At 42.8% G+C, this 12,913-nt stretch overlaps 1 protein-coding gene across 2 annotated transcripts in view; it reads right to left on the bottom strand.

The window, feature by feature from the left end:
* The window catches only part of camkk1a (calcium/calmodulin-dependent protein kinase kinase 1, alpha a), a 65,599-nt gene that overhangs the window by 42,677 nt on the left and 10,009 nt on the right, over window positions 1-12,913 (bottom strand). The window lies entirely within an intron of this gene.

Raw genomic sequence — 12,913 nt, 5'->3', positions numbered from 1 at the left:
ATAAGGTCAGCTAGGCACCTCCCTGTGAATAACACGTATCCGTATCAAAAAATTGGAGCCTGACAGTGTGTGCCGATCGAGACATGAGCTTAACAGACCTATTTTTAATTGTGCAGGCAACCTAAATTGGACACTCGACAAACTGCAGGATTTTGCACTTCCGCATTGGCTTCATTTTTCCAACTCTGGAGGTTGCCGCTTGGTTTTTAGGGGTCTACTAAAGGGATACTTCACCCGTTGAAACATGAATCTGTATTGACATTGGGTCAGTAGAAATGTGAAATACATTTTGAAGTTGGTGCCTTTTTGGCTCATGTGGATGAAAGACACCAAATCCCATAATGCACAGCACCGCAGACCACTCCCACTAAGGTCAGGTTTACAGACATGTTTACGTCAACACATAAGGCCGTTTCCTCAACTGATTCCGAGATTTCAGGCAGGCATTATGTCTCAGCTTCTGAGGTGGCAGTGGCCAGCGGCGCACAACAATATAGCAATATAGCGGCGAGATGGCTGCTGCCAACAGGTTGGTTTTGTTTCTTGGCTGCTGCTCCCTGCAGCCAGTGGCACCTGCGGCCAGCGGCGCCAGCAACCAAGACACAAGACCGGCCTGTTGGCAGCAGCCATCTTGCCGCTATATTTTTTATTTTTTTGCCATTATCAGCTTTCTCCATAGAGCCTGTTAGCATAGCTTCCAAGTAATATGGCGGACATTAAGTTTCGATTCTGGGCGTGAGTTCCCACCCACTGATCTGTGATTGGTCTGTAGCTTCGGTGGTCGAAAATATGAGGAACTAGCGTTGTAGTTTCACCCCGCTAACCACAACAGCTTCCAATGACCAAAATGACGATTTTTGCGTCACTGGAAGCTCCTTTTCAGACTTAAAAATACATAGATTTCCCATCTCAGGGGAAGATGAGGGCAGGATGCATGACCATTCAAAAATACTACCAGATTTCTAATGATACAAAGCTTAATGCAAATGGGTGAAGTATCCCTTTAAAGCTAAATCGTTGTCAGACGACCACTGATGAGTGGTAACTGGTGTCGCATGCTACCTTCTTACATTTTATAACCAGTAATTAAAAAAACAATTGTCGACTTAACAAACAGTTCCAAGTTAGAAGAAGGCCTGTAAAAGGCTCGTACATAAATCAGTACACAAACATCATCAGATGAAACAACGGCATGAGGAACTCAGCACAAAACTGAACTTCCTTTTTCGAAATGGTATAAAGAACAGTCAAGTTCCCTGTAAAATAGCACAACATATCAGAAATGGTAACCTGTACTGCACCTTTATGAGACTTGATACTTTTGCTGTCGTGTTTTTAAGGACATCCAATAATTTTTTAAACCTTTAACTTAATGGCCGACAGGGTACTCTGTGCACAGCCTATACTGTACGTTCACAGGTGTGCATGGTTGCAGAAACATACCATGAAAAATAAATCATAACTTTACTGTATTTTATTGTGAGTGAACAACGCGTGCTGGGCCAACCTGAGAAAGCTACAGGCGGAGTGGTTCGCTCACAATAAAATACATTAGTGTACATACATTGTCAGTGTCCCACAGAGTTTTGATTTATTTTTAAGTGGTTGAGGAGGTCAAGAGATCAGGAATGTGGTTTAGAAGGACATGAACTCACCTACATGGTTTAAGAGGACATTCATGCCCGAGCACCGAATGTGTGCGAGGACCCTTTTGAAATTGAAGAAATTATTATTATCAACTCGCCTTAAAACTCACAAAATTTTGCACCTAATTCAAAGTAGCTGAAATGTACGTGTGATAGAGGTTTCGTATAAGTGCGTCGCAAAATTGCCCCACAGCGCCCCCTAAACTAAAGCCCCTGAAGTGCGTTTTATTGTCTGTACATCCCAGCCACACAAAGCAGTTAAATTACAAATATATCCATGAATTCATACCGGAATAAAGGCTGATCATGAGGCAGGGAAATCAGTTACTCATTACACACTTTCACACAGAAGCACATGCACACCTAACCCATCATCATTTGCATATTCCAGATAACTGTTATTCAATCTATGTAAATTGTGAGTGCAGGAAATAACCTTTTGGCTGCCACAGCAAGGGGGGGGGAGGGGGAGGGGGGGTGTATTGTGTGACTTCTCTGACTCACTCCAGCAGAAACAAAGAGGAACCATCATATTTTTCTAATTCTCATCAAATCAGTAATTATCAGTCTCGAAACGGGTTCACTCTACATTGCAGCAGCGGTGAATTCACTGCCGTGTGCTAACAATATCCTGCTACAGGTGGGAGGCAGAGGAGCAGCACAGGTCTGCTCATTCATTTGTGCTGCTCGGAGACTTCCACTGTTTCAGTAACCACATTCGTTTTCATACTGAGGACACTGCTTTAACATTTTATTTCATATCTGTTATTATTTTTGTCTCTTTCAGGTGACACACATGTTTGAGATGAAATGTAAAACCTTTGGCCTCTCTGTTATACAGCTTTAACATAATGGGACACAATCACACAACCTGTAACTGATATATATATGCCATAAATGCTGAAAATGATTATCCGAGACCATTGTTGTTTGCCATAGCACGGGTGTCGTATTATTATATTAGCGCTATGTACAGAGGCTATAGTCCTCGTCCCAGCAGCCGTGGGTTTGAATCTGGCCTCGGACCTTTGCTGGATGTCATCCCCCACTCTCTCTCTTCCCAACGTTTCCTGTCTCTCTTCAACTGTTCTATCCAATAAAGAAAAACATTCAGCTTTATAAAAAGGGAACATAGATCCAAACTACTAAAATAAGTAAAATCTTCTATTTGAATATTTATTTTTCCCTTTGTGATGATGCTTTCAATGTCAAGTGTAAAAAGAACATTGAATTGCCTTATTGCCAAAATGTGTTTTATGTGTCGATTTGACTAAACATTGAACAGATTATCAAATTCAGAAGTATCAGGCCACTTCTTAATTTATGCTCTGCCATGTCCACAATATGGACAAACTGCAAACTGCAAATGTAGCAGAGTATAACAGAAAATGCAAAGGTCTCTGTGTCTTCTGAGGAGATTGTGTCCTCAAGTGATGTCACATGAGTCAGATGCAGTCTTACTGCATAACTCCAGACAGGTTGCAAAGTTGTTGCAAAATATTTATTTATATAGCACCTTTAAAAACGGATGTTTAGAAAGTGCTTTGATGGCTAAAGCAGAGGCAGGAACTGACAAGGTTTATCTTTGCTTCTATTGCAGTTATTTGTCCCAAACTGTTCATCATGAGTGCAATCAGTGTAATCTGAGCAATAACCTTGTTTTTACTTCTTTATCTGTAACAGTTTTTATACATGCAAATTGTTGGACCTCAACAAATCCGCATGAAGAGAAGCTGCCAAGATATAAGAAACACTTCCTGATTTGCTTTTTTAATCTAGTGATATACTCATTTGAAAGAATGAATACAATCCTAGGATTAGTTGAACTGAAATCTGTTCAAATGTTTTACTCTACCAATACTTTGGATAACACTGTAATCATGAATTTAATCTAATGATTCATAATCTATGTAAAATTTGGGAACAGCACGGAACAGAATTAAATAAGGCGTATTTTGGAGATGCTCACATTGAGCTGCTAATGGAAGCAATTAAGAAGATTGATGCTTCGTGTCAACAGAACATGGAACTGCAAGCTCCAATATTTGACTGAAAATGATTGTACCACATCTTTCTATAATTAGGAAAACAATAACAGCAAAAAAAATAAAAAGGAAAATAAGCCAGAGCCTTAATATGAAGTCTCTTAAATTGCTGCCATCTTTCATTAGTTAAGCTGGAAAGAAGCTTCGGCAGCCAATTACCGGAGGAGGACCGAGTGGGCAGAGACGGTGAACAAATGAATCCATTTGGCTCCATTAGTAAAACCACTTTCACCCTTAACCCAGCTGCTATTTGTCTCCGTCAACATTCTGTTGTGTGCACAAAGCAAACCGAGACATGCAAGGCCAAAACTAAATGAAATCCTTCGAAAAGAAGAAGGTTTTACTGATGCACCAAAAAGGCAAACGCTTATCAAGTGCTCCATTATGATGTTACTGTTTTAAAGTGTTTTCTTCTTTCTCCGAGGTCCTTTGGTAAAGCATGTATTCCTTTAAAGGAAGAATGTGTGACTTTTTGATCCAGTAGATGTCGCCCTTGAGCACCAGAATGAAACCAAAACAAACTGCTGTTTGGCCACACCTCCTCCATACTGAAGCCTCCGCCCTCCTCCAGAGACACACCTCCAACCACCCTCCACTCGTCTTCACATGAAGGCGTTTAGCGCAAGAGGCGGATAACATTTTTCTTACCTTGAGTTGCAATCACCTGTGTCCTGCATTGTTGTGTTAGCATGCTAATGCTAACGCTCTTTATTAAGCTCGTAACTTCATATTGCACATAAATTGACATGGAACGACCGTGATCTAAAAACTCTTTACATGACATCCAAATAATCAGTGAGTATGTTCTTCTTCTCTCTAGTCCTTGACTAAAACAGCTTTTATACACAAGGGGAGGAGCCAGCTGTCCCATCCATGTAAACAATATTGTGAACGCACTCAGGGTTAAGAGCAGAGGGCGAGGCCGTTTCTTAAAGCATCTGTTTGGAATTATATATTCTGTGACTAGAGGGCAAATGACTTTCCTCTTCACCTGCCTCTGTTTCATTCACACCAATCATGAACTGTAGAGCAGAGAAGTTGAAGTGAGGTGATTCTCCTCAATCAACAGGACCAAAGGCAATCAACTCTGATTGTTCACTGATTACAGAATCAGGCTGCATGCATCATAATGAAGTTAAGTGAAACCCGAGTGTTTCTTTGCATTTGCATGACAGGTTAACGGTTTGTCAAGTTTTCTGTGATGTGTGTTGTAAGATCAGAGGCGTGTTGAGAAAGTGTGAATGCTCATGTGGAACATGAACATCCTGCAGCTCTGCGTCTACATCGTCTTCCCAACAAGAATTCACTTTAACCTTGGCTGTACACGCTGCACCATCTGAAGGGGGGGAAGGGGGGGGGGGGGTTCACCGTAATCATCTTGGCTTTGGTAGACAATGGTATCTTTTTTTAAAACAAATTACTTCCATCACTACTCCTCCATGTCAAAAGGAGTGTGTCACCATGATTGACAGCTCTGTTGACAAATGAGGCTCCTGCGGCCTGCGATCAGCAGAGTAGCGGAGGAACAGTGAGAAGATCATCTGTTCTGCTTTGGACTGTGCTGTCCTGAGGATTCTTTGCCGCTTTATCGGTTAGTTATACTGTAAGTGTTTCGGTTTACAGAAAGGGGCGGGGCGTCAATACCACGGCTCCATCAGCCAATCCCTACTGTGCAGAGTGCTGACTCCGAATGACATCAAGGACAGAATATATAAGCGACTTTCTTGGGGATATTTTGGCATGATGGGAGGAGGTGGAGACCCTTCATCCGTCCCAAGTCAGTGGTTGCTATTGATACAGTGATAAATACGATCTTTATTTCAATGTGGCTGTCAGTTAGAAAGAAGAAGCCTCTATGATTTGTTGACCCCCATGGCATCAACATCGCCTGAACTGACGCAGCAGGATGGTCCGTGCCGTTTTTACCCCGATGCGCCGCTGGCGTGGACGATGACGAGCAACTTTTCGCACTCTACAGAGCTTTTCTAGCTTGTTTGACAAAGTGGAGATGGTTGTGCCTCATCATCTGTGTTGAAATGACTTTGACGCAACTTTGTCCTGCTCACACCGAGCCGTTTACTGACGAGCATTACATGACAAAACTATGATCTATGTATAACATAAATCACATTATTTTAATTGTACTGACATTAGACCTTGTTTTCTAATTCTGTTTTTAGACAGTGTGTGTGTGAAGAGAGTGAACTGATGCTCACACTGGAGGCTTTTCTTCAGTCACTTCATATTAAGTCTCAGGAAGCACTCGGGGGATGATGTGTTGTTTTCCAGTGAAAGCATCACTGAAGTGCTCCGGGTGCAGAATCGTATTTTCTGATACTCGTGTGTGCTTTTCGTCGTGTAAAGAAGAAGTGGTCGTACGGCATTCAATCCTGAGCGGTCGTGAAGCTGAGTATCCTTTAATCACAGTAACTTACTGATCATTATTCTCCCTCACTGTTTTCTTTACGTTGCTGCACTCGCCGCTCCATATGAATAAGCCTCAGTCAGCAAGGATGACTCGGCATTATCTCTGCTAACAGTTTGCATCCTCAACAGGAAGCACGTGGAGGGGCTGGGGGGGACTCATTCTGGTGTGCAAAGTCGTGTAAATATGGGATAAAATGCCGCCCTTAATCCTCTTTACAAAAAACAAAATCAAGTGTGTGTGTGGTTTGTTTGAGTGGGCGTGTGCGTGTATGCATGCAAATCCAAGCTGTTCCGGAGGCTCGCTCTCTCTCCCTCTCTCTCTCATCTATCAGGCTCAGCCAGTGGATGTTCCTGCTGGGTCTTCCGCCCTGCCCTCTCCTGCGTTTGTTTACCCCGGCACTCAGTGTGACCTATATCGTCTGTGTGTGAGGCGGATGAGATGTGACAGAGGAAGGAGACAGGAGAGAAGGCCCCGATCAACCTGGTGGGCTTAGGGAGAGAGGAGGAGCAGCTGCAGGGAAAAATAATCTTATGTAAGAGATTTCCTATTAAGAAGACACATCTGTGCTCGCCATGAATAATCGTTGACAACTATTAGAAAAAAGCTTATTTGCACAGTTTGTTTTAAATGCACTCTCTGGGTTAGAAAGTGCTTTAAAAATATTTTACAGATGCTTACTCTCATGCACATACAACCATAACTGATGATAAGGTTGTGATGGGTGTGGGTCTCCAGTGGCTTTATAAAGTGAGCCAGTGAAAGTGGTGTGAGCAGCGTGTGAAATCCCTGCAGGCAGAGTGTCTTCAATGAAGATGAACAAGAAGCTGACTGAGAGATCCTCGTGAAGTGGAGGTTTAATTAGTGCTGATTGCATACAGAGCCGTGACTGCAGACGAGGAGCTTTGTTATATTTGGATTAACTCGACATTCAAACGGTCACAAATTAAGACAAGATGTTTGCTATGTCATCGTTTGTGACTTTTCTATTCTGATTCAAACTCTCTGCACTGGTCAAACTGTGACGCTCATTAGCTTCATGCTGATTGTACATCTCAAATAGAGTTCATTTCAAGAGAGCGCTCTTTAATTAGAAACACTATTCCTCCTGACATTTGTCCTTTAATGAGCTTTCAGTTCTTGCTTTTTGTCGAAATAAAGCAGCTTTCACACTCTGCAGTGCAGTTTTTAAAGTGTACCTTTAGCGTCTCTCTGGTGCGGACTTTAACTTTCAATCAGCTCAAAAGATGTAAATGTTACCCGGGCGGTCGACTGCACACAGATCCAGGAGAGGACTGTGTGCACACAGAGCTCAGCAGGAGCACGACTGGGAATGTATCTGGCCCTGACTTTAAGGATCAAAGCTCTCGGATCCAGTTTGTTTTTCAGCTGCGAGATAAGACCTTTAATTTCTACTGATTAGCTGACATTTACTGAGTGTGGTCAGATTACTCTGCAGTGTGTGTGTGTGTGTGTGTGTGTGTGTGTGTGTGTGTGTGCAGGCAAAGCAGTCTGCGAGCTCCACATGCATTTCACAGGATATTGAAACATTATATAGCTTAATGTGATGCTCGCTGTCCACACTGCATCTGATAAATATTTAATTCTCTGCTCTGTGAATTTCAGTTTCCCCTAACAAACGTTGTGAAATCTAGTGCTTTTATTTTGAAGGTGGACATACGGAAGTGTGGTGCTTTGTATTTTCTCAAATGACAGCAAACAAGCCATTTACCATTACAACTGCAATGTGTGCAGTACAATAGTCATATCGCAGAATGTGTGATGTCAGTCATGTGACCTGAGGCACATCATGCTGACACTTTTTCTATTTTTTCATGCATTCAACAGAAAAGTTTAAAATGAGTGTTTTCCTGCTATCAGCAGCCTCAGCTAGTTAATGGAGCGGCCACATGTGGACATGAATGGAGCAGATGTGATGCCAATTGTTTACTTCTACTGCCAGTCTCCACATACACCCACAGCACCGCGCACTACGCTGCCAAACGCTGCTACTCTAGTCTATGCTTCCGTTTCCACAGCGAGCGCCATGACGCTCTGCTCTGCTCCTGAACAACTTTAACGGATTATGATCAGTTCCTTTAGAAACCTGTAAGGATTATCTGTTGACGTTTCTTTTACTGAATACATTTCTGGTAAATATTGTATTTATTTATTATTTGGCGTTATTGTTTGTCTGCTGATACCGACATGTGAATGTAATCATCAGAATGCTGCTGTGACTGTTTTTGTTTACTTATCTTGGCTTGTCTTGGCTCCTTTTAACGACTCGGTGGTCCTTTTTTTTTCAAATTAGGGATGTACAGATTAATCGTGATAAATCGATTCAAAGGTGTCAAGGTTCACATCAGTACTCTGAAAAATGAATGTCAATAATATTGTGAGCATCTGCAGCTGTAGAGCAAGATTTAGAAATTGAGGACGCACCACCGTCTTTTAAATCGAAGGTGTGGAAGCATTTTGGCTTCCCCAAGACAGAAAATGAAAGAGGAGAGAAGATAACAGACAAAAACTGTGTGCAAATATTACAAGACAGGGAACTACACAAATAGCACAACCAACATGATGAAGCATTTAATCCACACCACAATGAGAAGCTCCAATCTCCTCCCATTGTTGAGAGAAAAAAAACACACTGACAAGCATGTTAGCATCCCCTAAAGGAATCTTTTCCACTCATCATTTGTCTTCAGTCTCATTTTGTAAAATAAATCGTGAGAGAATCTTATTGTGAGTTGAGTGAATCGTTACATTCCTACTTCAAATTGAAAAACATCATGTCCACACTTCACGTCATGTAGTCCCCGTCATGCATTTGTTGCATGAGCGTGTGAAGAAGAACTCCTGCCTCGGTGTAAGTACTTAGTATAATACCCACAACAAAGACAGCCCGGGTCCTGTCCCACTCAAAGACTCTCACAACACTGATGAGAAACAACCGACAGCACAGGAAGTTCATACCTGCCAACAAAACCTCCTCGTCAGAATCTAGCCTTAAACACACAGCGACTAAAGCCGTAATTTAAGTCCTTTCCATTAGAAAATACTTTGCTGTGTGTTCACCTGTCACAGACTAATCCCTGGAACTCTTTCATTCAATCCACAGGATTAACGGGTGACTGCGAGACACAGCGAGCTTTCTGCGTAAACCTGTTAAACCCTTTCTTACAGAGCCCATCAGTGAGAGGAGAAGAGCAAACTGGCAGCTCTGCTCCTCAGGACAGTCAGCGGATACCGGGTCCATGAGTGGCGATCAATCCGACTAGACAGAAAAACTCTTGGGGACAATCCCAACCAAATCCAGGGCCACACTCTCTCTGAGGATGGCTGCCTCAGGCAATTATAAGCCCAGGATTACACAGGATATAAGACTGCAAAGTGGCAAGTTGGATGAGCCAATTATTTCTTCTCTGCTATTGCTGACAGTCAGTCTGCAGCAGCTTCCAGCATGGCTGACCTTCCTGGAATCCAAAAAATGTCCACAGAAAAGGGTCTCTCTAACAAGGAGAGACCGCCAAACCTCCACGCAGCAGTCGGATAAAAACCAGCAGATTTGGACTCTAAAACATTCTCAGGTCGGATGGGCCTTGAAGCCAGTCCCACCCTGTCCTTGTGACCCTGCTTAGACTGCCTGGTATCAGCTGAAGGAGTTAGTGGACTGGTCTGAGTCCAGTAGGGATAGCAAGAAAGTCTGGAAGAGTTACTATGAAAGAAACAGAAATCCATCGACCTTCCACCCTGAAATAATCCCATTCAGAGGTTTCAATATAGCCACGCTGTAAATCTGTGATGATGTCAACCTGCGGAGGATTATCTGCTGAAAACGAGAGCCATCCATCTCTGCCGTCTGGGAGTGCTGCTCCGCACCCTCTAAATCCCTCAGAGAGCCAGAGCATCCCAGCAATCTCTGTCCCTGCACATCACCGTTAGAAACCTGAGGGGAAAGTGGCGGGCAGGCTGCCAGGTCAGTCCTGATGCAGCGAGGGCGGACACAGCTTAGACTTGTCTCGCTGTCGGGAACAAATGTAGCAAAAAAACAAGGTCAGCATGGAGTTTTTATTACAGACCCGAAAAGAAAATGGTGCATTGTTTGCTTTTCAAGATGAAAGAGAAACAGTTTGGCACACTGTGGTAAAGGTTAATACGTTCTAATACGATTATCATCAGCCTCTCTAAAGATTTACATGTTTTATATTCTTCTAACAGCAGACTTCTGACAGAAGAATATAGCACAGCAACTGTCAGTTTACACATACTCCATGCTGCGCCCCTCGCTGTCACGCTCAACGCTCCTGTTTCCACAGCGAGCGCCGCAGTCCGTCTTCGGAGCGTGACAGCAGCACCACTATACGCTCTGTTTCGTTTAAAATATGTTGCAAGCCTATTTCTCGACAGAGCACGCTGCAAGCATGCGTTAAACTGGACAGAGTAGATCAAGCCGGACAGGAAGTCAGACAAGGCAGCACACAGAGCATCTGGTCAATTTCAAAATAAAACACAATATACAGACTCATGATTGGAGTTTTCATCACTTCATCAAGATTACATCAAAACAGGCTCCAAACGAACAACAAATCATCCTCAGAAAGACAAAGCAACATGTTGTTTGCATGTTTTCTTTTTATTCCCGTGTGATCTTGTAGTTCTCCTGTGATGTGTGTTCAGCTGATTACGGCTACGCTCACGCTCCAGAAATGGATCCAGTTGGGCAGGGCGCACAACATCCAACGGAGCGAAAAACCTGTGGCGCTGACGGAGAACACTATGCACAGACTATGTGGAAATTGGCAGAAAGAGTGAAGGAGAAGAACAGACTTCAGATAAACGATCATTCTACACCAACAGTGCAGTGTTGGCTGCGGGTTTCAAAGCTAGCGAGCATTTAGCATTCATTGATTTCCCATCCCAACATTTTAAAACTGTACATTTTTTATATAAAGTCGGGATATTAAGAATCTGCAAAAACACAAAATAATAATTCCGTGTTAAATTTAAAGTTTTCTGTGAGTCCCTTTGGGGAAAACAAGCCGGGGGGGCCACATGCCGATCTTCTGCCAACGTCTGTGCAGCTTTGAGCACATTCAAACATTGTAGCAAACAGCTGTAAAAAAACAAAAGAAATCGTGTGTATACTTTTTTTTTTAAACTGCACAATTAATTAGCGCAATATTTACTCTAGTTGCAAAAAAATTGAGTAAATTGTAAGAGACAGATCCACCCACAGCGGGCAACAATGCATACTTGCAGAAAGAAGGAAAAAGGTCGGTGCACTGTTCAGCTCCTAGTGGGCGACTTCATTTAACCAGGGCAACGTTTTGATCCACAAGATCTCCCTCAGGCGGTTTTCTCTTTTTCACAACAATGAATATTTTCCAGGACATTCTAAATAGATTAAAAAGCTGTTTCCAGTTTTTCCACTTATAGAGATAAAAAGTTCACATTCATGCCCTAACTTAAGTTTCACAAGCATGTCATCAGTTACTTTATTACACAAAGTCAAGAAGAAGAACAGGGTCTCACTTAGTGAACCCAGAAGTTCTCCTCGCTCAGCGTGGAGCCACAGGTGTTTTACATCGCTGCGTCTCTACACCTTGTCTTCAGCACGTTCAGCGTTTACCTTCCCAGTTTGACGTGCCTGGAAGACATCAGGAGTCAGGCGACCAGAACGTATCCTAATCAAATATCCAAACCACCTCAAGGGACTTTATTCTATGTGAAGGTGCAGCGGCTCTACTCAGAGCTCCCTCCTCCTCAGTTCCGTTCGGTACGGTACACATTTATTGGCTTTTTCATCGTCAAAAGTTGGGAATGGTACCAAATTAAGGGATCTGTACCGTCCTACTGTTTTTTGTTCCCTTCTGTTGGGGTGCCAAGGGTACCGATCCGACTCTAAAAGGGCCCCCTGTTCACTGTGTCCCTGTTCTTCTCTATTGAGGGGTGTGTCCAGACTTTTTGGACTGGGGAGGCCCAACTGGGGCACGGACTTGTGCAGGGGTGGCCTAAAGTTTGGGTGCACACACATGAATAAAGAGCATTTATTAACTCCTTCTGTCTGCACTAATCACATCGACTTTTGAGTAACAGAAGATAATGGCAACATTAACATCTTCTCAGCTCAAATCAAAATGTACGTCCAAAGTGACAATTTGAAGTTTTTTAAAAGCTGCAAACAAACTTCTGCACACTAAAAACTATGAGCTGCCTGTTGCAACACATCCTGAATAGTGAATGTCAACATAAGTCCCACCTCTGGCAAGGGAGACAGCCAATCATAGTTAAGGATTTTTGGGTGGCCATTAAGCTTTCAAGGGGGGCCCATGCCACCCCTCTGGACACGCCCCTGCATGTATCAAAAACGGCAACATGAGGATGATGATCACGGCCTCTGACTGAGTCTAAAGATCTAATGAACACAATCAGTCACATCGTTACACTTGTGTTATGTACAGCTATTTTAAATGAGCAAGGACAGCAGTCAACGGTTATCAGACTTGACAAAGTGATTTCCTGTGTGATGTAAGATGTAACACCCAGTAAGTCACATTTGATCATCACTCAGTTTTTTTTTCCTTCCAGCTCGTCCTGGACTGTATTTCAGAGAATCCTGACTGTGACAGAGGATGAAGAGCTCGTCCCTCCAGCTATTCTGTCTCTCGCTGCATTTTGAACATCAAAAAAACAAAATGCAGATTTATTTTTTTGCCCTCTTATCTCTCTGGAGCAGATTTCTAAATGTGCTTTTGGTGGTTTAAAAAAAGAAAACAAATCGAACTAACTAA

This window comes from Labrus bergylta, chromosome 14, assembly GCF_963930695.1.
Source record: "Labrus bergylta chromosome 14, fLabBer1.1, whole genome shotgun sequence".
NCBI classification, from domain to species: Eukaryota; Metazoa; Chordata; class Actinopteri; order Labriformes; family Labridae; genus Labrus; species Labrus bergylta.
Note: the sequence above shows the minus strand (reverse complement) of the source record. Positions and strands in the feature narration are given on the sequence as shown.